The sequence below is a fragment of the Bufo gargarizans genome, chromosome 6 (genome assembly GCF_014858855.1).
Source record: "Bufo gargarizans isolate SCDJY-AF-19 chromosome 6, ASM1485885v1, whole genome shotgun sequence".
Taxonomy (NCBI): domain Eukaryota; kingdom Metazoa; phylum Chordata; class Amphibia; order Anura; family Bufonidae; genus Bufo; species Bufo gargarizans.
Genome location: NC_058085.1, coordinates 14,467,699 through 14,489,697, shown reverse-complemented (window position 1 = coordinate 14,489,697; position 21,999 = coordinate 14,467,699).

Here is a 21,999-nt window from a genome sequence, read left to right as displayed (position 1 = left end):
ATTAGTCTGCATGTCATAGCAGAGAATGAGGCTTCACGTCACCCACCACTGCAACAGTCCATTGGCATATATTTAGGCCTAGCACACAGGCAGAGCAGAGAGGTCCCGTAACAGACAATCTGGCTTCATGACAGCAGAGAATCAGTCTGCATGTCATAGCAGAGAATGAGGCTTCACGTCACCCACCACTGCAACAGTCCATTGGCATATATTTAGGCCTAGCACACAGGCAGAGCAGAGAGGTCCCGTAACAGACAATCTGGCTTCATGTCAGCAGAGAATCAGTCTGCATGTCATAGCAGAGAATGAGGCTTCACGTCACCCACCACTGCAACAGTCCATTGGCATATATTTAGGCCTAGCACACAGGCAGAGCAGAGAGGTCCCGTAACAGACAATCTGGCTTCATGTCAGCAGAGAATCAGTCTGCATGTCATAGCAGAGAATGAGGCTTCACGTCACCCACCACTGCAACAGTCCATTGGCATATATTTAGGCCTAGCACACAGGCAGAGCAGAGAGGTCCCGTAACAGACGATCTGGCTTCATGTCAGCAGAGAATCAGTCTGCATGTCATAGCAGAGAATCAGGCTTCACGTCAGCCACCACTGCAACAGTCCATTGTCATAAATTTAGGCCCAGCACCCAGGCAGAGGAGAGAGGTCCCGTAACAGACAATCTGGCTTCATGTCAGCAGAGAATTAGTCTGCATGTCATAGCAGAGAATCAGGCTTCATGTCAGCCACCACTGCAACAGTCCATTGGCATATATTTAGGCCTAGCACACAGGCAGAGGAGAGGTTCATTCAACTTTGGGTAGCATCGCAATATAATGGTAAAATGAAAATAAAAATAGGATTGAATGAGGAAGTGCCCTGGAGTCCAATAATATATGGTTATGGGGAGGTAGTTAATGTCTAATCTGGACAAGGGACGGACAGGTCCTGTGGGATCCATGCCTGGTTCATTTTTATGAACGTCAGCTTGTCCACATTGGCTGTAGACAGGCGGCTGCGTTTGTCTGTAATGACGCCCCCTGCCGTGCTGAATACACGTTCAGACAAAACGCTGGCTGCCGGGCAGGCCAGCACCTCCAAGGCATAAAAGGCTAGCTCTGGCCACGTGGACAATTTAGAGACCCAGAAGTTGAATGGGGCCGAACCATCAGTCAGTACGTGGAGGGGTGTGCACACGTACTGTTCCACCATGTTAGTGAAATGTTGCCTCCTGCTAACACGTTGCGTATCAGGTGGTGGTGCAGTTAGCTGTGGCGTGTTGACAAAAGTTTTCCACATCTCTGCCATGCTAACCCTGCCCTCAGAGGAGCTGGCCGTGACACAGCTGCCTTGGCGACCTCTTGCTCCTCCTCTGCCTTGGCCTTGGGCTTCCACTTGTTCCCCTGTGACATTTGGGAATGCTCTCAGTAGCGCGTCTACCAACGTGCGCTTGTACTCGCGCATCTTCCTATCACGCTCCAGTGCAGGAAGTAAGGTGGGCACATTGTCTTTGTAGCGTGGATCCAGCAGGGTGGCAACCCAGTAGTCCGCACAGGTTAAAATGTGGGCAACTCTGCTGTCGTTGCGCAGGCACTGCAGCATGTAGTCGCTCATGTGTGCCAGGCTGCCCAGGGGTAAGGACAAGCTGTCCTCTGTGGGAGGCGTATCGTCATCGTCCTGCCTTTCCCCCCAGCCACGCACCAGTGATGGACCCGAGCTGCGTTGGGTGCCACCCCGCTGTGACCATGCTTCATCCTCATCCTCCTCCACCTCCTCCTCATCCTCGTCCTCCTCGTCCTCCAGTAGTGGGCCCTGGCTGGCCACATTTGTACCTGGCCTCTGCTGTTGCAAAAAACCTCCCTCTGAGTCACTTCGAAGAGACTGGCCTGAAAGTGCTAAAAATGACCCCTCTTCCTCATCCTCCTCCTCCTCCTCCTGGGCCACCTCCTGTTCCATCATCGCCCTAAGTGTTTTCTCAAGGAGACATAGAAGTGGTATTGTAACGCTGATAACGGTGTCATCGCCACTGGCCATGTTGGTGGAGTACTCGAAACAGCGCAACAGGGCACACAGGTCTCGCATGGAGGCCCAGTCATTGGTGGTGAAGTGGTGCTGTTCTGTAGTGCGACTGACCCGTGCGTGCTGCAGCTGAAACTCCACTATGGCCTGCTGCTGCTCGCACAGTCTGTCCAGCATGTGCAAGGTGGAGTTCCACCTGGTGGGCACGTCGCATATGAGGCGGTGAGCGGGAAGGCCGAAGTTACGCTGTAGCGCAGACAGGCGAGCAGCGGCAGGATGTGAACGCCGGAAGCGCGAACAGACGGCCCGCACTTTATGCAGCAGCTCTGACATGTCGGGGTAGTTGTGAATGAACTTCTGCACCACCAAATTCAGCACATGCGCCAAGCAAGGGATGTGCGTCAAATTGGCTAGTCCCAGAGCTGCAACGAGATTTCGCCCATTATCACACACCACCAGGCCGGGCTTGAGGCTCACCGGCAGCAACCACTCGTCGGTCTGTTGTTCAATACCCCGCCACAACTCCTGTGCGGTGTGGGGCCTGTCCCCCAAACATATGAGTTTCAGAATGGCCTGCTGACGTTTACCCCGGGCTGTGCTGAAGTTGGTGGTGAAGGTGTGTGGCTGACTGGATGAGCAGGTGGAAGAAGAGGAGGAGGAAGCCGAGAAGGAGGAGGTGGCAACAGGAGGCAAAGAATGTTGCCCTGCGATCCTTGGCGGCGGCAGGACGTGCGCCAAACAGCTCTCCGCCTGGGGCCCAGCTGCCACTACATTTACCCAGTGTGCAGTTAGGGAGATATAGCGTCCCTGGCCGTGCTTACTGGTCCACGTATCTGTGGTTAGGTGGACCTTGCTACAGATGGCGTTGCGCAGTGCACACTTGATTTTATCGGATACTTGGTTGTGCAGGGAAGGCACGGCTCTCTTGGAGAAGTAGTGCCGGCTGGGAACAACATACTGTGGGACAGCAAGCGACATGAGCTGTTTGAAGCTGTCTGTGTCCACCAGCCTAAATGACAGCATTTCATAGGCCAGTAGTTTAGAAATGCTGGCATTCAGGGCCAGGGATCGAGGGTGGCTAGGTGGGAATTTACGCTTTCTATCAAATGTTTGTGAGATGGAGAGCTGAACGCTGGCGTGTGACATGGTTGAGACGCTTGGTGACGGAGGTGGTGGTGGTGGTGTTGGTGGTACATCCCCTGTTTGCTGGGCGGCAGGTGCCAACGTTCCTCCAGAGGCGGAGGAAGAGGCCGAGGCGGCAGCAGCAGAATAGGCCGAGGCGGCAGCAGCAGAAGAGGTAGCAGGGGGAGCCTGAGTGACTTCCTTGGTTTTAAGGTGTTTACTCCACTGCAGTTCATGCTTTGCATGCAGGTGCCTGGTCATGCAGGTTGTGCTCAGGTTCAGAACGTTAATGCCTCGCTTCAGGCTCTGATGGCACAGCGTGCAAACCACTCGGGTCTTGTCGTCAGCACATTGTTTGAAGAAGTGCCATGCCAGGGAACTCCTTGAAGCTGCCTTTGGGGTGCTCGGTCCCAGATGGCGGCGGTCAGTAGCAGGCGGAGTCTCTTGGCGGCGGGTGTTCTGCTTTTGCCCACTGCTCCCTCTTTTGCTACGCTGTTGGCTCGGTCTCACCACTGCCTCTTCCTCCGAACTGTGAAAGTCAGTGGCACGACCTTCATTCCATGTGGGGTCTAGGACCTCATCGTCCCCTGCATCGTCTTCCACCCAGTCTTGATCCCTGACCTCCTGTTCAGTCTGCACACTGCAGAAAGACGCAGCAGTTGGCACCTGTGTTTCGTCATCATCAGAGACATGCTGAGGTGGTATTCCCATGTCCTCATCATCAGGAAACATAAGTGGTTGTGCGTCAGTGCATTCTATGTCTTTCACCGCTGGGGAAGGGCTAGGTGGATGCCCTTGGGAAACCCTGCCAGCGGAGTCTTCAAACAGCATAAGAGACTGCTGCATAACTTGAGGCTGAGACAGTTTCCCTGGTATGCATGGGGGTGATGTGACAGACTGATGGGGTTGGTTTTCAGGCGCCATCTGTGCGCTTTCTGCAGAAGACTGGGTGGGAGATAATGTGAACGTGCTGGATCCACTGTCGGCCACCCAATTGACTAATGCCTGTACCTGCTCAGGCCTTACCATCCTTAGAACGGCATTGGGCCCCACCATATATCGCTGTAAATTCTGGCGGCTACTGGGACCTGAGGTAGTTGGTACACTAGGACGTGTGGATGTGGCAGAACGGCCACGTCCTCTCCCAGCACCAGAGGGTCCACTAACACCACCACGACCATGTCCACGTCCGCGTCCCTTACTAGATGTTTTTCTCATTGTTATGGTTCACCACAACAACAAATATATTATTTGGCCCAATGTATTGTATTCAAATTCAGCGGGATATAAATTTGAGGCCTAGTATTTAGGCGCTGGGTGACCGGTATGGATTTAGTGACAGAATTAGACTTGGAAATGCACAGAAGCGTGTGTGTGAAGTTATTCTGAATGACCCAATGTGCACCTTGAATATTATATACCCTTTTTGGGATAGATTTCAAATAGCTCTGATATAGCAGGAACCACTAAATTATGAAATTGCTAAATTGGGAATTGTACTTCAACCCAGAACAAAAAATGTGCTTTGACGGGCACTAAATAACTTTCCCAGCTACAACAGTACAGCGGTAACGAGAGATTTAGAGGGATTTAAATTTGAGGCCTAGTATTTAGGCGCTGGGTGACAGGTATGGGTTTAGTGACAGAATTAGACTTGGAAATACACAGTAGCGGGTGTGTGTGAAGTTATTCTGAATGACCCAATGTGCACCTTCAATATTATATACCCTTTTTGGGATAGATTTCAAATAGCTCTGATATAGCAGGAACCACTAAATTATGAAATTGCTAAATTGGGAATTGTACTTCAACCCAGAACAAAAAATGTGCTTTGACGGACACTAAATATCTTGCCCAGCAACAACAGTACAGCGGTGGGTAACGAGAGATTTAGAGGGATTTAAATTTGAGGCCTAGTATTTAGGCGCTGGGTCACCGGTATGGATTTAGTGACAGAATTAGACTTGGAAATGCACAGAAGCGTGTGTGTGAAGTTATTCTGAATGACCCTATGTGCACCTTCAATATTATATACCCTTTTAGGGATAGATTTCAAATAGCTCTGATATAGCAGAAACCACTAAATTATGAAATTGCTAAATTGGGAATTGTACTTCAACCCAGAACAAAAAATGTGCTTTGACGGACACTAAATATCTTGCCCAGCAACAACAGTACAGCGGTGGGTAACGAGAGATTTAGAGGGATTTAAATTTGAGGCCTAGTATTTAGGCGCTGGGTGACAGGTATGGGTTTAGTGACAGAATTAGACTTGGAAATACACAGTAGCGGGTGTGTGTGAAGTTATTCTGAATGACCCAATGTGCACCTTCAATATTATATACCCTTTTTGGGATAGATTTCAAATAGCTCTGATATAGCAGGAACCACTAAATTATGAAATTGCTAAATTGGGAATTGTACTTCAACCCAGAACAAAAAATGTGCTTTGACGGACACTAAATATCTTGCCCAGCAACAACAGTACAGCGGTGGGTAACGAGAGATTTAGAGGGATTTAAATTTGAGGCCTAGTATTTAGGCGCTGGGTCACCGGTATGGATTTAGTGACAGAATTAGACTTGGAAATGCACAGAAGCGTGTGTGTGAAGTTATTCTGAATGACCCTATGTGCACCTTCAATATTATATACCCTTTTAGGGATAGATTTCAAATAGCTCTGATATAGCAGAAACCACTAAATTATGAAATTGCTAAATTGGGAATTGTACTTCAACCCAGAACAAAAAATGTGCTTTGACGGACACTAAATATCTTGCCCAGCAACAACAGTACAGCGGTGGGTAACGAGAGATTTAGAGGGATTTAAATTTGAGGCCTAGTATTTAGGCGCTGGGTCACCGGTATGGATTTAGTGACAGAATTAGACTTGGAAATGCACAGAAGCGTGTGTGTGAAGTTATTCTGAATGACCCTATGTGCACCTTCAATATTATATACCCTTTTAGGGATAGATTTCAAATAGCTCTGATATAGCAGAAACCACTAAATTATGAAATTGCTAAATTGGGAATTGTACTTCAACCCAGAACAAAAAATGTGCTTTGACGGACACTAAATATCTTGCCCAGCAACAACAGTACAGCGGTGGGTAACGAGAGATTTAGAGGGATTTAAATTTGAGGCCTAGTATTTAGGCGCTGGGTGACAGGTATGGGTTTAGTGACAGAATTAGACTTGGAAATACACAGTAGCGGGTGTGTGTGAAGTTATTCTGAATGACCCAATGTGCACCTTCAATATTATATACCCTTTTTGGGATAGATTTCAAATAGCTCTGATATAGCAGGAACCACTAAATTATGAAATTGCTAAATTGGGAATTGTACTTCAACCCAGAACAAAAAATGTGCTTTGACGGACACTAAATATCTTGCCCAGCAACAACAGTACAGCGGTGGGTAACGAGAGATTTAGAGGGATTTAAATTTGAGGCCTAGTATTTAGGCGCTGGGTCACCGGTATGGATTTAGTGACAGAATTAGACTTGGAAATGCACAGAAGCGTGTGTGTGAAGTTATTCTGAATGACCCTATGTGCACCTTCAATATTATATACCCTTTTAGGGATAGATTTCAAATAGCTCTGATATAGCAGAAACCACTAAATTATGAAATTGCTAAATTGGGAATTGTACTTCAACCCAGAACAAAAAATGTGCTTTGACGGACACTAAATATCTTGCCCAGCAACAACAGTACAGCGGTGGGTAACGAGAGATTTAGAGGGATTTAAATTTGAGGCCTAGTATTTAGGCGCTGGGTCACCGGTATGGATTTAGTGACAGAATTAGACTTGGAAATGCACAGAAGCGTGTGTGTGAAGTTATTCTGAATGACCCTATGTGCACCTTCAATATTATATACCCTTTTAGGGATAGATTTCAAATAGCTCTGATATAGCAGAAACCACTAAATTATGAAATTGCTAAATTGGGAATTGTACTTCAACCCAGAACAAAAAATGTGCTTTGACGGACACTAAATATCTTGCCCAGCAACAACAGTACAGTGGTGGGTAACGAGAGATTTAGAGGGATTTAAATTTGAGGCCTAGTATTTAGGCGCTGGGTCACCGGTATGGATTTAGTGACAGAATTAGACTTGGAAATGCACAGAAGCGTGTGTGTGAAGTTATTCTGAATGACCCTATGTGCACCTTCAATATTATATACCCTTTTAGGGATAGATTTCAAATAGCTCTGATATAGCAGAAACCACTAAATTATGAAATTGCTAAATTGGGAATTGTACTTCAACCCAGAACAAAAAATGTGCTTTGACGGACACTAAATATCTTGCCCAGCAACAACAGTACAGCGGTGGGTAACGAGAGATTTAGAGGGATTTAAATTTGAGGCCTAGTATTTAGGCGCTGGGTGACAGGTATGGGTTTAGTGACAGAATTAGACTTGGAAATACACAGTAGCGGGTGTGTGTGAAGTTATTCTGAATGACCCAATGTGCACCTTCAATATTATATACCCTTTTTGGGATAGATTTCAAATAGCTCTGATATAGCAGGAACCACTAAATTATGAAATTGCTAAATTGGGAATTGTATTTCAACCCAGAACAAGAAATGTGCTTGAACGGACACTAAATAACTCGCCCAGCTACAGCACTAGGGACAGATTTAGCTGGATATAAATTTGAGGCCTAGTATTTAGGCGCTGGGTGACCGGTATGGATTTAGTGACAGAATTAGACTGGGATATGGCCAAAAAATGAACAGACTATTGCTGGTTAAATGCACTTGGTGTGACAGCTTCACCCTGATGTAGGCTTTAGCCAAAAAACAACCACACCATTGAGGGTTAAATGCACTTGGTGACAGGCGCAGCTTGCCCCTGATTTTGTATATGGCCAAAAAATGAACAGACTATTGCTGGTTAAATGCACTTGGTGTGACAGCTTCACCCTGATGTAGGCTTTAGCCAAAAAACAACCACACCATTGAGGGTTAAATGCACTTGGTGACAGGCGCAGCTTGCCCCTGATTTTGTATATGGCCAAAAAATGAACAGACTATTGCTGGTTAAATGCACTTGGTGTGACAGCTTCACCCTGATGTAGGCTTTAGCCAAAAAACAACCACACCATTGAGGGTTAAATGCACTTGGTGACAGGCGCAGCTTGCCCCTGATTTTGTATATGGCCAAAAAATGAACAGACTATTGCTGGTTAAATGCACTTGGTGTGACAGCTTCACCCTGATGTAGGCTTTAGCCAAAAAACAACCACACCATTGAGGGTTAAATGCACTTGGTCGCAGCTTGTGCTGGCGCACCACAAGACACAAAATGGCCGCCGATCACCCCAGAAAAATGAGACTGACAAACGGTCTGTGCAGCCTAAAAACAGTGAGCAATTGAGGATCAGCAGCTCAATGATCCACAGCTGCAGATCGATCAGTTAATCAAGTCCTTTGGAGGAGTTAATCTGCCTAATCTCGCCCTACTGTCGCAGCCGCAACCTCTCCCTACGCTAATCAGAGCAGAGTGACGGGCGGCGCTATGTGACTCCAGCTTAAATAGAGGCTGGGTCACATGGTGCTCTGGCCAATCACAGCCATGCCAATAGTAGGCATGGCTGTGATGGCCTCTTGGGGCAAGTAGTATGACGCTTGTTGATTGGCTGCTTTGCAGCCTTTCAAAAAGCGCCAAGAAAGCGTCACAAAAGCGCGAAGAAAGCGACGAACACCGAACCCGAACCCGGACTTTTACGAAAATGTCCGGGTTCGGGTCCGTGTCACGGACACCCCAAAATTCGGTACGAACCCGAACTATACAGTTCGAGTTCGCTCATCCCTAATGCTAACCTTTTATGTGGTACAGTGTCAAATGCTTTGGAGAAGTCCAGATACACAACATCCATTGATTCGCCGCTGTCAAGTCTAGAACTTACCTCCTCATAGAAACTGATTAAATTAGTTTGACATGACTGATCCCTCATGAAGCCATGCTGATATGGCGTTATTTGCTTATTTCCATTAAGATGCTCTAACATAGCATCCCTCAGAAAACCTTCAAAAAGTTTACCCACAACAGATGTTAAACTTACCGGCCTATAGTTTCCAGGCTCTGTTTTTGGACCCTTTTTGAATATTGGCACCACATTTGCCATGCGCCAATCCTGTGGGACATTCCCTGTCAGTATAGAATCTGCAAATATCAGAAATAAGAGTCTGGCTATGACAATACTTAATTCCCTTAGGATACGGGGGTGTATGCCATCCGTTCCTGGCGATTTGTCTATTTTAATATTTTTGAGTCCCTGTTGTACTTCTTCCTGGGTCAGACAGGACACTTTTAATGGGGAATTTATTTCAACATTCAGCATTTCATCTGACAGTTTATTTTCCTCAGTGAATACATTTGAGAAAAAAAATATTTAACAGCTTTGCTTTCTCCTCGTCGCTCTCTGCGACTCGCCCCTCATTACTCTTTAAAGGGTCGACACCTTCAGATTTATACTTTTTAACATTTATATAATTGAAGAACATTTTAGAGTTAGTTTTACTCTCTTTGGCAATTAATCTCTCAGTCTCTAGTTTGGCCGCTTTTATTTGTTTTTTACATGTTCTATTTTTTTCCTTATAGTTTTTCAGTGCTTCCGTGCTACCCTCCTGTTTTACTGTTTTATATGCTTTCTTTTTGTCATATATTGCTTTCTTTACAGTTCTGTTTATCCACATTGGTTTATTTTTGTTCCTTAACCTTTTATTCCCATATGGTATGCACCTCTCACAATGAGATTTTAGGATGCTTTAAAGATATCCCATTTTGTGGCTGTATTTTTATTTGTGAGGACTTTATCCCATTAAGTTAGGCCTATGGCCTCTCTTAGTTGACTAAATTTAGCTTTTTTGAAGTTTGGTATTTTTGTTCCTCCCTGTAGAAATGCTCTTTTGAATGATAATTGGAAGGTTATTACTTTATAGTCACTATTTCCCAGGTGTCCCCCAACCTGCACGTCTGTTGTTCTGTCAGGCCTATTGGTTAATACTAAGTCCAGTATGGCCGTCCCTCTAGTCGGGTCCTGAACCAGTTGGGAGAGGTAATTGTCTTTGGTTATTGCCAAGAACCTGTTTCCTTTATGAGATATACAAGTTTCAGTTTCCTAGTCTATATCTGGGTAGTTGAAGTCCCCCATAATAACCACCTCATTATGATTTGCCGCCTCGTCTATCTCGTTTAGTAGTAGATTTTCTGTGGACTCTGGTATATTAGGTGGTTTATAGTAAACTCCTACTAGTAATTTATTATTGTTTTTAGCTCCATGTATCTCTACCCACAGTGCCTCCACATGTTCATGTCCCTCACTTATATCTTCACGGAGTGTGGGCTTTAGACAGGACTTTACAAAAAGGCAGACCCCTCCCCCTCTCCGGTTTTGACGATCCTTTCTAAACAGACTGTAACCCTGTACATTAACTGCCCAGTCATAGCTATCATCCAGCCATGTCTCAGTAAGGCCTCATGCACACGACCGTTTTTTTTTAAAGTCTGCAAAAACGGGGTCCGTAGGTCCGTGATCCGTGACCGTTCTTTCGTCCGTGGGTCTTCCTTGATTTTTGGAGGATCCTTGGACATAAAAAAAGTTGTTTTGGTGTTCGCCTGGCCGTGCGGAGCCAAACGGATCCGTCCTGAATTACAATGCAAGTCAATGGGGACGGATCCGTTTGACGTTGACACAATATGGTGCAATTACAAACGGATCTGTCCCCCATTGATTTTCAATGTAAAGTCAGGAGTCCCTTTTATACCATCGGATCAGAGTTTTATCGAATCCGATGGTATATTTTAACTTGAAGCGTCCCCGTCACCATGGGAACCCCTCTATGTTAGAATATACCATTGGATTTGAGTTAGATTGTGAAACTCAGATCCGACAGTATATTCTAACACAGAGGCGTTCCCATGGTGATGGGGACGCTTCAGGTTAGAATATACTAAAAGAACTGTGTACCTGACTTCCCCTTGCTGCCTGGCAGGTGCTGCCAGGCAGCAGGGGGCAGACCCCCCTCCCCCCCTCTGTATTTAACACATTGGTGGCCAGTACAGCCGGCCCCCCCTCCCTCCCCTGTAGCTAACTAATTGGTGGCCAGTGCGGCTGGCCCCCCCTCCCTCCATTGTAGTTAACTCATTGGTGTCCAGTGCGTCCGGCCCCCCTCCCTCCCCTGTAGTTAACTCATTGGTGGCTAGTACGGCCGGCCCCCCCTCCCTCCCCTGTAGTTAACTCATTGGTGGCCAGTGGCCCCCCCTCCCTCCCCCTCTTAATTAAAATTTCCCCCCCTATCATTGGTGGCAGCGGAGAGTACTGATCGGAGTCCCAGTTTAATCGCTGGGGCTCCAATCGGTAATCATGGCAACTAGGATGCTACTGCAGTCCCGGTTGCAATGGTAGCTTAGCAATTTGTAGAAGCATTATACTTACCTGCGAGCTGCGATGTCTGTGTCCGGCCGGGAGCTCCTCCTAGTGGTAAGTGACAGGTCTGTGCGGCGCATTACTTAATGATCTGTCACTTACCAGTAGGAGGAGCTCCCGGCCGGACACAGACATCGCAGCTCGCAGGTAAGTATAATGCTTCTACAAATTGCTAAGTTACCATGGCAACCGGAACTGCAGTAGCGTCCTGGTTGCCATGGTTACCGATCGGAGCCCCAGCGCTTAATTAGGAGGGGGAGGGAGGAGGGGCCCACTGGCCACCAATGAATTAACTACAGGGGAGGGAGGGGAAGCCAGACGCACTAGCCACCAATGTGTTAAATACAGGGGGGAGGGGGGTCTGCCCTCTGCTGCCTGGCAGCACCTGCCAGGCAGCAGGGGGCAGTCAGGTACACAGTTCTTTTAGTATATTCTAACCTGAAGCGTCCCCATCACCATGGGAACGCCTCTGTGTTAGACTATACTGTCGGATCTTAGTTTTCACGAAGTGAAAACTCAGCTCTGAAAAAGCTTTTATGCAGACGGATCTGCGGATCCATCTGTGTAAAAGTAGACTACGGCATCCGTGTTTTTTCACGGACCCATTGACTTGAATGGGTCCGTGAACCGTTGTCCGTCAAAAAAATAGGACAGGTCCTATTTTTTTAACGGACAGGAAACACGGATCACGGATGCGGCTGCAAAACAGTGCATTTTACGATTTTTCCACGGACCCATTGAAAGTCAATGGGTCTGCGGAAAAAAAAATGGAAAACAGCACAACGGTCACGGATGCACACAACGGTCGTGTGCATGAGGCCTTATTCCCACTATGTCATAGTCCTCCTCACACATCACTAATTCCAGTTCACCAGTTTTATTAGTCAGGCTTCTGGCATTAGTATACATACATTTGAGAGGTTTATGTATATTTTTTGCTCTACACCTTTCCTTCTGAACTGTTCTAGTTCCTCCTTCCATTCCTCCCCCAGTCCCACTACCTTGCCCCCTGGTCTCTATCTGCACTATCTTCCCCTCCTATAATGTAATTTCCCTCCCCCCAGTCCCTAGTTTAAACACTCCTCCAACTTTCTAGCCATCTTTCTCCCCAGCACAGATGCCCCTTCCCCATTGAGGTGCAGCCCGTCCCTACAATAGAGCCTGTAGCTGACAGAGAAGTCAGCCCAGTTCTCCAGGAACCCAAACCCCTCCTTCCTACACCAGTTCTTGAGCCACTTGTTAATCTCCCTAATCTCTCGCTGCCTTTCTTGTGTGGCCCGTGGTACAGGTAGTATTTCGGAAAATACTACCTTTGAGGTCCTTGCCCTAAGCTTTTGACCTAAATCCCCAAAATAATTTTTAAGGACTCTCCACCTACCCCTAACTTTGTCATTGGTTCCGATATGGACCATGACCGCTGGATCTTCTCCAGCCCCTCCCAGTAATCTGTCAACCCGATCTGCGATGTGTCGAACTCTAGCGCCAGGAAGACAGCCCACTGTTCGGCGATCATGGTCTTTGTGACAGATTTCCCTATCTGTTCCCCTAATAATTGAGTCTCCCACTACCAGCACCTGTCTGGCCTGCCATTCTCTCCTGGTCCCCTGCTTACCGGAGCTGACATTCCCCTGACTGGCAGAGGAAGTGTCCGGCTGCGGCAGTGACGTCCCTGGACTGACATCCCCCTCATCTGCCAACTTGTTAGGGTGTGTCAGATCAGGGCTAGCCTCCCTGGCACTCTTCCCTCTACCCCGCTTTCTAACTGTTACCCAGCTAGCTACCTCACTTTCCTCAGCCTCCTCTCTGTCACCCTCCCCCTCATCTACCCCAAAGAGTGCTTGCTCGGTGAGAAGCAAACTCTTTTGCAAATTGTCAATGCCTCTCAGTGTTGCAACTTGCCAGTTTAGAGACTCGATTTGCGATTTCAAACGGGCAATTTGCTCACATCTTGAACAGATATACACCCTTGAACGGCTGTTCCAGGGCTGCATACATCATGTAAGATGTGCACTAAACTGCGTTTTCAATTGTGCAACACATACTGAATGAGGATTACACCACAAAAGTGAAAAATACAATATAATGTAGTACTAAGAAACTGGCTAATTGCAGTCCCCCACTGAAGTCCCTGAATCTAAAGTCACTTAATCTTAAGTCACACACTTACGCAACCACACTTTATCAACCACGCGTTGCGGTCAAACTTGCATTATATATCTCCTTATATAAATATAAATGCAGCTCACTACACCAGCCTGGTTTGTTTTCCCTCTGGATTCAAAAATGTCATCTTTATTTTCCATAAATTCTTGTTGAACACTTAAAGGGTTAACAAAGTTTGTAAAATCAGTTTTGTATACCTTGAGTGGGGTAGTTTATAAAATGGGATCACTTTTTGGGAGTTTCTACTCTAGGTGTGCATCAGGGGGTTTCAAATGGGACATAGTGTCAAAAAAAACAGTCCAGCAAAATCTGCCTTCCAAAAACCGTATGGCATTCCTTTTCTTCTGCATCCTGCTGTGTGCCCGTACAGCAGTTTACGACCACATATGGCGTGTTTCTGTAAACTACAGAATCAGGGCCATCAATATTTAGTTTTGTTTGGCTGTTAACCCTTGCTTTGTAACTGGAAAAAAATGGATTCAAAAGGAAAATCTGCTAACAAAGTAAAATCTTGAAATGTTATCTCTATTTTCCATTAATTATTGTGGAACACCTAAAGGGTTAACAAAGTTGAGGGGTGTAGTTTGAAAAATGGGGACATTTTCGGGTGGTTTCTATTATGTAAGCCTCACAAAGTGACTTCAAACCTGAACTGGTCCTGAAAAAGTGGGTTTTAGAAATTTTCTGAAAAAATTCAAGATTTGCTTCTAAACTTCTAAGCCTTTTAATGTCCCCAAAAAATTAAATTACATTCACAAAATTATCCAAACATGAAGTAGACATATGGGGAACACAATGTAATAACAATTTAGGAGGTATTACTATGTATTATAAAAGTAGAGAAATAGACATTTGCTAATTTTTTTTATAAATAAAAATGTATTTATTTTACTCAATTTTACCACGGTCATGAAGTACAATATGTGACGAGAAAACATTCTCAGAAAGGCCTGGATAAGTAAAAGCATTTTAAAGTTATCCCCACATAAAGTGACACATGTCAGATTTGCGAAAAATTGCCTGGTCCTTAAGGGGTTAAGGTTCAAGAAGAACTAAAACATAAGTATTTTGGGAGAAAACCTTTATAACCAAGGTCACTTTACTTTCCCTTTCTACTGAACAGAGCCGATTTCGTCATTTAAAGACATTGATTGCATATTAGTAGGATCTGCCATCAATGTCAGATAGGCAGGTCCAACCTCTGGAAACTGCTCCAATATTCAAAACGGGGCTCTCCGAAATGAAGAAGAACGTACAGTGTTGTCTCCTGTCACTGCTATGGGAGTACCAAAAATAGCTGAGCCAGTGTTCTTGGCTATTTTTGGAAGTCCCATAATGGTTAATTGAGATGACACTGCCACCTCTCTATTCACCGTTAAAGGACCTCCAGGATGAGCCAAGCTAGTGTTCTACTATTTTCAGAACTCCCAGAGAGGTGAACAGAGGATGGCTGCGCTAGCACGATGTATTCTGCTTTACTTCCCCAGGCCCATTCTGGAGATAGGAGTGGATCCCAGAGGTGGCATTGATGACATATCTTAACAATTGCTATCAATGTGTAACGTGTGGATGGGTTTGTTGTCCATGGGGTGGTAGTGTGCTATGGAGGTCAAAAAGTGCATGGCAAAATTAGAGTTATCTGCTGTCAATTACAGTAGTTTCTTGGCAAATACATAAGAAGCACCTGAAGCTTTCAAAGCCAAATACTCACACCTGCATTATGGTTTCTCATTGTCTGGATTCTAAAACTAGGCTGCAGCATGATCATTTCTTCCTGTGATTATTCTTTCTTATTTAAAAGAACAAAATAAACAAGAAACCATCTATTCTGAAAGTCCTTCATGGCACTATCTGTAAAGAGGAAGAGTGATTTATGGCTGATAGCAGTTACCTTAAAAGTATGGTTCTTCTAACAATCTTGCCTGTGGTCAATCTCAGTACACTTAGAGGATGCCTGAAATTAAGGAACATGAGCTGAGGAGCTGTAGTAATTGCAGAATTCTGCTAGCATTTGCTTAGAATGCATACATAGTCTACTTTCCAGTGAATTTTGTTGCCGGACAACCTTTGTAGGAGCTGTGTGCAGAGTTGCATGGCTGCTATTTAGTCCATCTGATCAGAGATGGTATAGCACTCCCCTCTAGCATACAGAGGATGGTCTTAAGTAAGGGATTCTATTTTAAAACATCCATATTCCTTATACAGTAGGGGCACTTCTATCAGGAAGGGATATATATTTTTAGACTCAATATTCATAGAAAGCTATTTTTTAAAGCATTTTTGGCTGTTTTTCCTTTTTGTTTCGGCAGTACTATGCCATAAAAAAATAAATAAAAATAAAATCATCCTTCTGCCAGCACCGAGGGATACAAGTCCTATAGTGATAAGTAACTTATTGTTTATTTTATTGTCACTGTAAGGGAATTATTTTATCTTTTTAATATAATAGTACATTGTAGAATTGGGATAACATAGAAACATAGAATGTGTCGGCAGATAAGAACCATTTGGCCCATCTAGTCTGCCCAATATACTGAATACTATGAATAGCCCCTGGCCCTATCTTATATGAAGGATGGCCTTATGCCTATCCCATGCATGCTTAAACTCCTTCACTGTATTTGCAGCTACCACTTCTGCAGGAAGGCTATTCCATGCATCCACTACTCTCTCAGTAAAGTAATTTCTGGTATTACTGTTAAAACTATGTCCTCTTGTAGCAGCTTTTCTTCTTTTAAATATTCTCTCCTCTTTTACCTTGTTGATTCCCTTTATGTATTTACAAGTTTCCATCATATCCCCTCTGTCTCGTATTTCTTCCAAGCTACGGTATACATGTTAAGGTCCTTTAATCTTTCCTGGTAAGTTTTATCCTGCAATCCATGTACTAGTTTAGTAGCTCTTCAATGAACTCTCTCCAAAGTATCAATATCCTTCAGTGAGACAGCTCTATTGTTCTCTTAATAGGCCTATATAAAGATGCAAAAGAGCATCCCATTGACCAGTGTAACCTGTGATGCTCTAATTGAATCACTCACCTCCTTCTCTCTCTGGCCACAATGATGGTCTGACTGAGAAAGTTAAGGGAGTCTGTTTGCCATGCTAAAATTCCAACGAATGGAGGAAGTTAAAGAGCCAGGACAGGAAATAGAATACATGGAGTGACTTCAAAAAATTATATGTAGAAAACCATCCACCCAATTCTTTACATAAAGGCTACCAATCTCTTAAAAAGCACAATTTTATAGTAGCGTCCCTTTAATGTGTCACATGGACATAGATTGTCCTAATGGGACAACTCCTTTTAAAGAGGGCCTGTCAGCTGTCCTGTCATTTTTGAGTTTTTTAGGCTAGTTTTACACTAGTGTTAAACCATCTGGCCGGCTGTTCCGGCAGAGGAACAGCCTGCTGGAGGTCATCATATCCAGTATAGACAGATACTGCCTTTCCTCACTGGAGCCCATTTCTATAATGGAATCTGGCAGGGGTCTGGTCTGTTTCCAGCATTAATGTTGAAAACAGGCCAGTTCTACACCAGGTCTCATTATAGTTGTTGGAGCCTGGTGGTGCTCTGGTCTTTCTGGCTATGCTAGATACGATGAACCACTGCAGTCTGTTCCTCTGATGGGACAGCCGGCCAGATGGTTTAACACTAGTATGAAACTAGCCTTAGTAAATACTTATATTCACCATGACAGAAGTATTTTTTCTAAATTTTCTCCATTTTGTCTTTCCCTCATTATCCCACCTAGAAACCTAGACTGTGTAGGGCAACACCTCCAACTGGTAGCGCTCAGTTTTCAATGTATTCAGGTACTTCAGAATTCTTATATTACGGGGGACACACTTATTTACTCAGACACGTCCGGAGAGTCCTATTTAAGCAAAAATTTGCTAACTATATAATCCATCATCGCATGCCTCATTTTAGGCTTAATATGATCAACTCAACTTTTCATCGATGATACAGACTTTGCCGTCTCGTCCTTCCAGTGATAAATTGTGGGAGCGACATTAAGTGCAGGTTGTCGTCTGCGTGATACAATGAGGTTAACGTAAATGACAACTGCTGTACGTGAACACACATATCGGTCTTATAATAAAAAGGGAATTTATGGTTATGTAAGGCTGGATGTGTGATCTTGAGTGGTAAGTACCTATGCTTACAAAGTGTTATTGTAAAATTTATGGTTGTACAAAATTTGCATATATCACCTGAAAATCTTCATTCACGGTTTAATAGCACCCATTCCACAGATGTCACCCCATAAAGCTTCCCATTTATATTTCTAAAGTACAAAGTCTGACATTTAGATTGGTGTTGGAAACTAAAGTTCCATATGTTTTTGCTCTGTTTGTTTTAGTTTTATTTTTACAGCCAATTCATATCACAGTATGAAAGATATATAACTCCGAGCTCGCTTTGGTAATTTAATCAGAGTGAAGACAACAGACTCTCGAAACTGCGGAAGATATTTCATACTCTGTATTATATCGAACTGCAAAGAGCGGCTTGGGCAGAAGAAATTAAACTAAATAAAGTCTGAATCATGTTTCCACAAGTATGCTTTTAAGGTTATTTTACCTCCCGAAAAATATGCAAATATTTTATAAGTACCGTACCTAGCAAAAGATGTGGTTGATCAGTCCAATATTTTAAGCATACCCATCAGTCGACATCTTCTGTATCAATCAGTAGTAAATATATAACACTTTGTAATACATCTTAGATGGAGAAAGTTGCATCTTCTTTCATCCTCCATCAGCTTTTAGTTCCCTATATGAATGTTCACAAACCTTTTTAATCCATAAAAAATCTACCCAGAATGATACAGTAAAGCCTGATGCACACGTCTGTAGAACACGGACCGAGTGATACCCGCCTTGATTTTTTCTAAATGCAGGAGTGCACGGTGTCATTGGTTGCTATGACGCCGTGCGCGCCTGCACTCAGAAGAAATCCAGGCCGGTATCACACGGTCCGTGTTCCACGGACGTGTGCATGAGGCTTAAATTGAACGGATGGATGGGGATTTCTTCCCTAGCTTCCTTCCTTCCTCTTTACATGGGCTGACACAACAGGCAATTATCAGGAACGACCTGTTCATTCCCAATAATTGATTATCATCCTGAAGGTAATAATAACCTCTTCTGCATGGGCATGAGCAATCGTTAGAGTGATTACTTGTCCCAATACACATTCATTTTTTCTGGGCAGCAGATTTAGGTGACCACATCATAGATGCTTATAAACGATGAACATGCAAATGCTCGTTAATCGAATGATAAGTGGGACCCTTACACAGGGCAGTGTCATCAAGAAGGACCATTCCTAGGATCACTTCTCCCAGATAATTGCCCCAATTGTTGGCAAATGAAAGGGCCTTACTGTAAGTCTGTGTAAAATTGCTTGCTGTGAACAGGAATTGAGTCATAGGGGTATCACGTTACAGTCTTATGTGTGAGACTCATGCTGTGAGAGGGGAAATGGAGAAGCTTGGGGAGCTATACAGGGACCTGGACTTCGCTGCAGGGGAGCTACCAGGCTGCCACCTCCTGGAGTAGACCCACAGGGGTCATAGACAAAGTGTTGAGCATCAAAGGATCAGGCAAAACTGTGGTCAGAGACAGGCCAAGTTCAGGGCAGGCATAATTTGTGCAAAAAAAGTAAACGGTACGAGGTCAGATCAGGCAGTGGAGGGTGAGAGTCAGGAAATAGGCAGAGTTCGGTACACAGACAGACAAATAGAACAGCATAGCTAGAAAAACCTTTTTGCTCAGGCATCCTCCCTTAGGGGAAGGTGCCTTAAGAACACCAGGGTTGTCAGCCATTGGCTGCTAAAGATCAGGGTTCACTGGCCCTCCAAAAACTGGGGCACGTGCCCTACAGAAAACAGGGGAGCACATGCACCCTACAGAAAACCGGGGAGCATGAGCACCCTATAGGCAGACTGGAGAGGCCTGCTGCTGGAGAATAGAGGCGGGACAATGGGTCCACACCGCTTTTTATTTTTTTTATTATTCAGATAAAATAATAAAAAGCTGATTCCTGTTTAGTCTTTTTCCCAGGTGTGGGGTAGAGTCAATTCCATTTTTAGTGGAAAGGTTGTGGTCATGTACCAAAGATCTAGATTCTCTAAGCCGCAATTCATTTGACACTGGCTAGACTGTGGTACATAGCCTAAGGAATCTCAAGGTCTTCACCTTTAAAAGGAGGCTGTACTAATGGGGTCTGTTATTAACTGTTTACATCGCACTGCAGCTCTCCTAATGTCATTTCCAAATATACCTTTATGTCATGATCCCTCTTCTTTTGGCCCCTAAAACTGTTTTTTATAAATATGCAAATGAGTATAAATGAGCCCAAGGGACTGTAAGTCCACCTGCACCCATTAGGCCCCCTTCGCACGGGCGAGAATTCCGCGCTGGTGCAATGCGTGAGGTGAACGCATTGCACCTGCATTGAATCCGAACCCATTTACTTCAATGGGGCTGTGCACATGAGCGGTGATTTTCACGCATAACTTGTGCATTGCGTGAAAATCGCAGCAAGCTCTATATTGTGTGTTTTTCACGCAACGCAGGCCGCATTGAAGTGAATGATTGTCACGCATGGTTGCTAGGAGACTATCGGGATGGGGACCCGATCTTTATTATTTCCCCTTCTAACATGGTTATAAGGGAAAATAATAGCATTCTTCAGTGGTTGAATCTTCAGGACCTGGCTAAAGGACCTTTAACGTCACTGCGCTCATCACATGGAGATGGTGATGGACCATGTGATGGACCGTGTGGTGAGTGCAGTGGCGTCATCAAAGGTCCTTTAGCCAGGTCCTAAAGAAAGTAGAAAGAAGAGAAGAGCTGCTAAGCGATCAAGTAGATGGGGTGAGTTAAATTTGTTTATTATTTTTAACCCCTAAATGGACATTTTACTAAGCATTCTGTATTAAGAATGCTATTGTTTTCCCTTATAACCATGTTATAAGGGAAAATAATAAAATCTACAGAACACCTAACCAAAACCCGAACTTCTGTAAAGAAGTCTGGGTTCGGGTCTGGGTACCAAACATGCCGATTTTTCTCACGCGCATGCAAAACGCATTAAAACGCTTTGCACTAGTGTGAAAAAATCGTGCATTTTCCCGCAATGCACCCGCATCTTTTCCGGCCCTCACACGCGACGCCCGTGTGAAAGAGGCCTTAGAACAGAGCCTCGCTCCTCCCCTCCTTTTAATTTCTCCACCATTTACCCTTCCCAACACCATCATGTCTTACGCAGGTGCACATCTCCTTTATGTCTGCGCCTGTGTGATCTGTGTCCTTCTGTGGCCAGCGGCTTCATCCACTGAACTGTACATCCTTCTAGTGCATGTGCAGTTCAGTGGTTGAATCCTCAGGTCATAGAAGGACACAGATCACACAGGCGCAGACATAAAGGTGATGTGTGCCAGTGTGAGACATGATGGTGTTGAGAAGGGTAGGCAATGGAGAGAAGAAGAGGAGGGGAGGAGCAAGGCTCCTTTGGATAGGAGTACAGCCCCTTGGACTTTTACTCCACATTTGCATATTTTTTTTAAACTTTTTTTCAGGGTCAAAACATTAAGTGGGATCAGGACATGAAGGTATATGTGGAAATGACATTAGATCTATAGTGCAATGTAAAAGTGTAAATATGGCTCCTTTAACCCCTGCAAGGAGGCATGGACTTTGCTGCAGGCAGATCCCCTGAAATGTAACTTTCAACAGGAGCTTGGACACCTCACCAAGGTGCAGCACCAAAGGTAGTAATAATTATGATATTAGAATATTAGATGTTCTTCAATATTATAATATCACTCACTTTTTGTGCTGTTGGTAATGGTATGCATAGAAGCTGAAAAACATAAAATAAACCTTAATATTTGTGACCTTTGGAAATGATATTTAGATTTTATTAGACCATATTGGAATATATGTCACTCAGCGAAACTTTATTAGTATTTCTGTACTCAGGATTAAAATAGTATCGGACTGTTGTTATGATTGTTATACGGTTTAATGAGCTGTAAATAATTGGGGAACCGTCTCCGGGCTCATTCTTTATTTTTCATTTACAGTTAGTAAGTCCTTTCCATTATTAGCCATAGTTGCATCTTCACAAATGTGCAAATGTAATCCATATTAGGAAATCTTCCATGGAAATTAGGGTTTTCTAGGGGAGTTATGTTACATGGTTAAGTTTTTTAGTTTTTTACAGACCTTAGTTACGC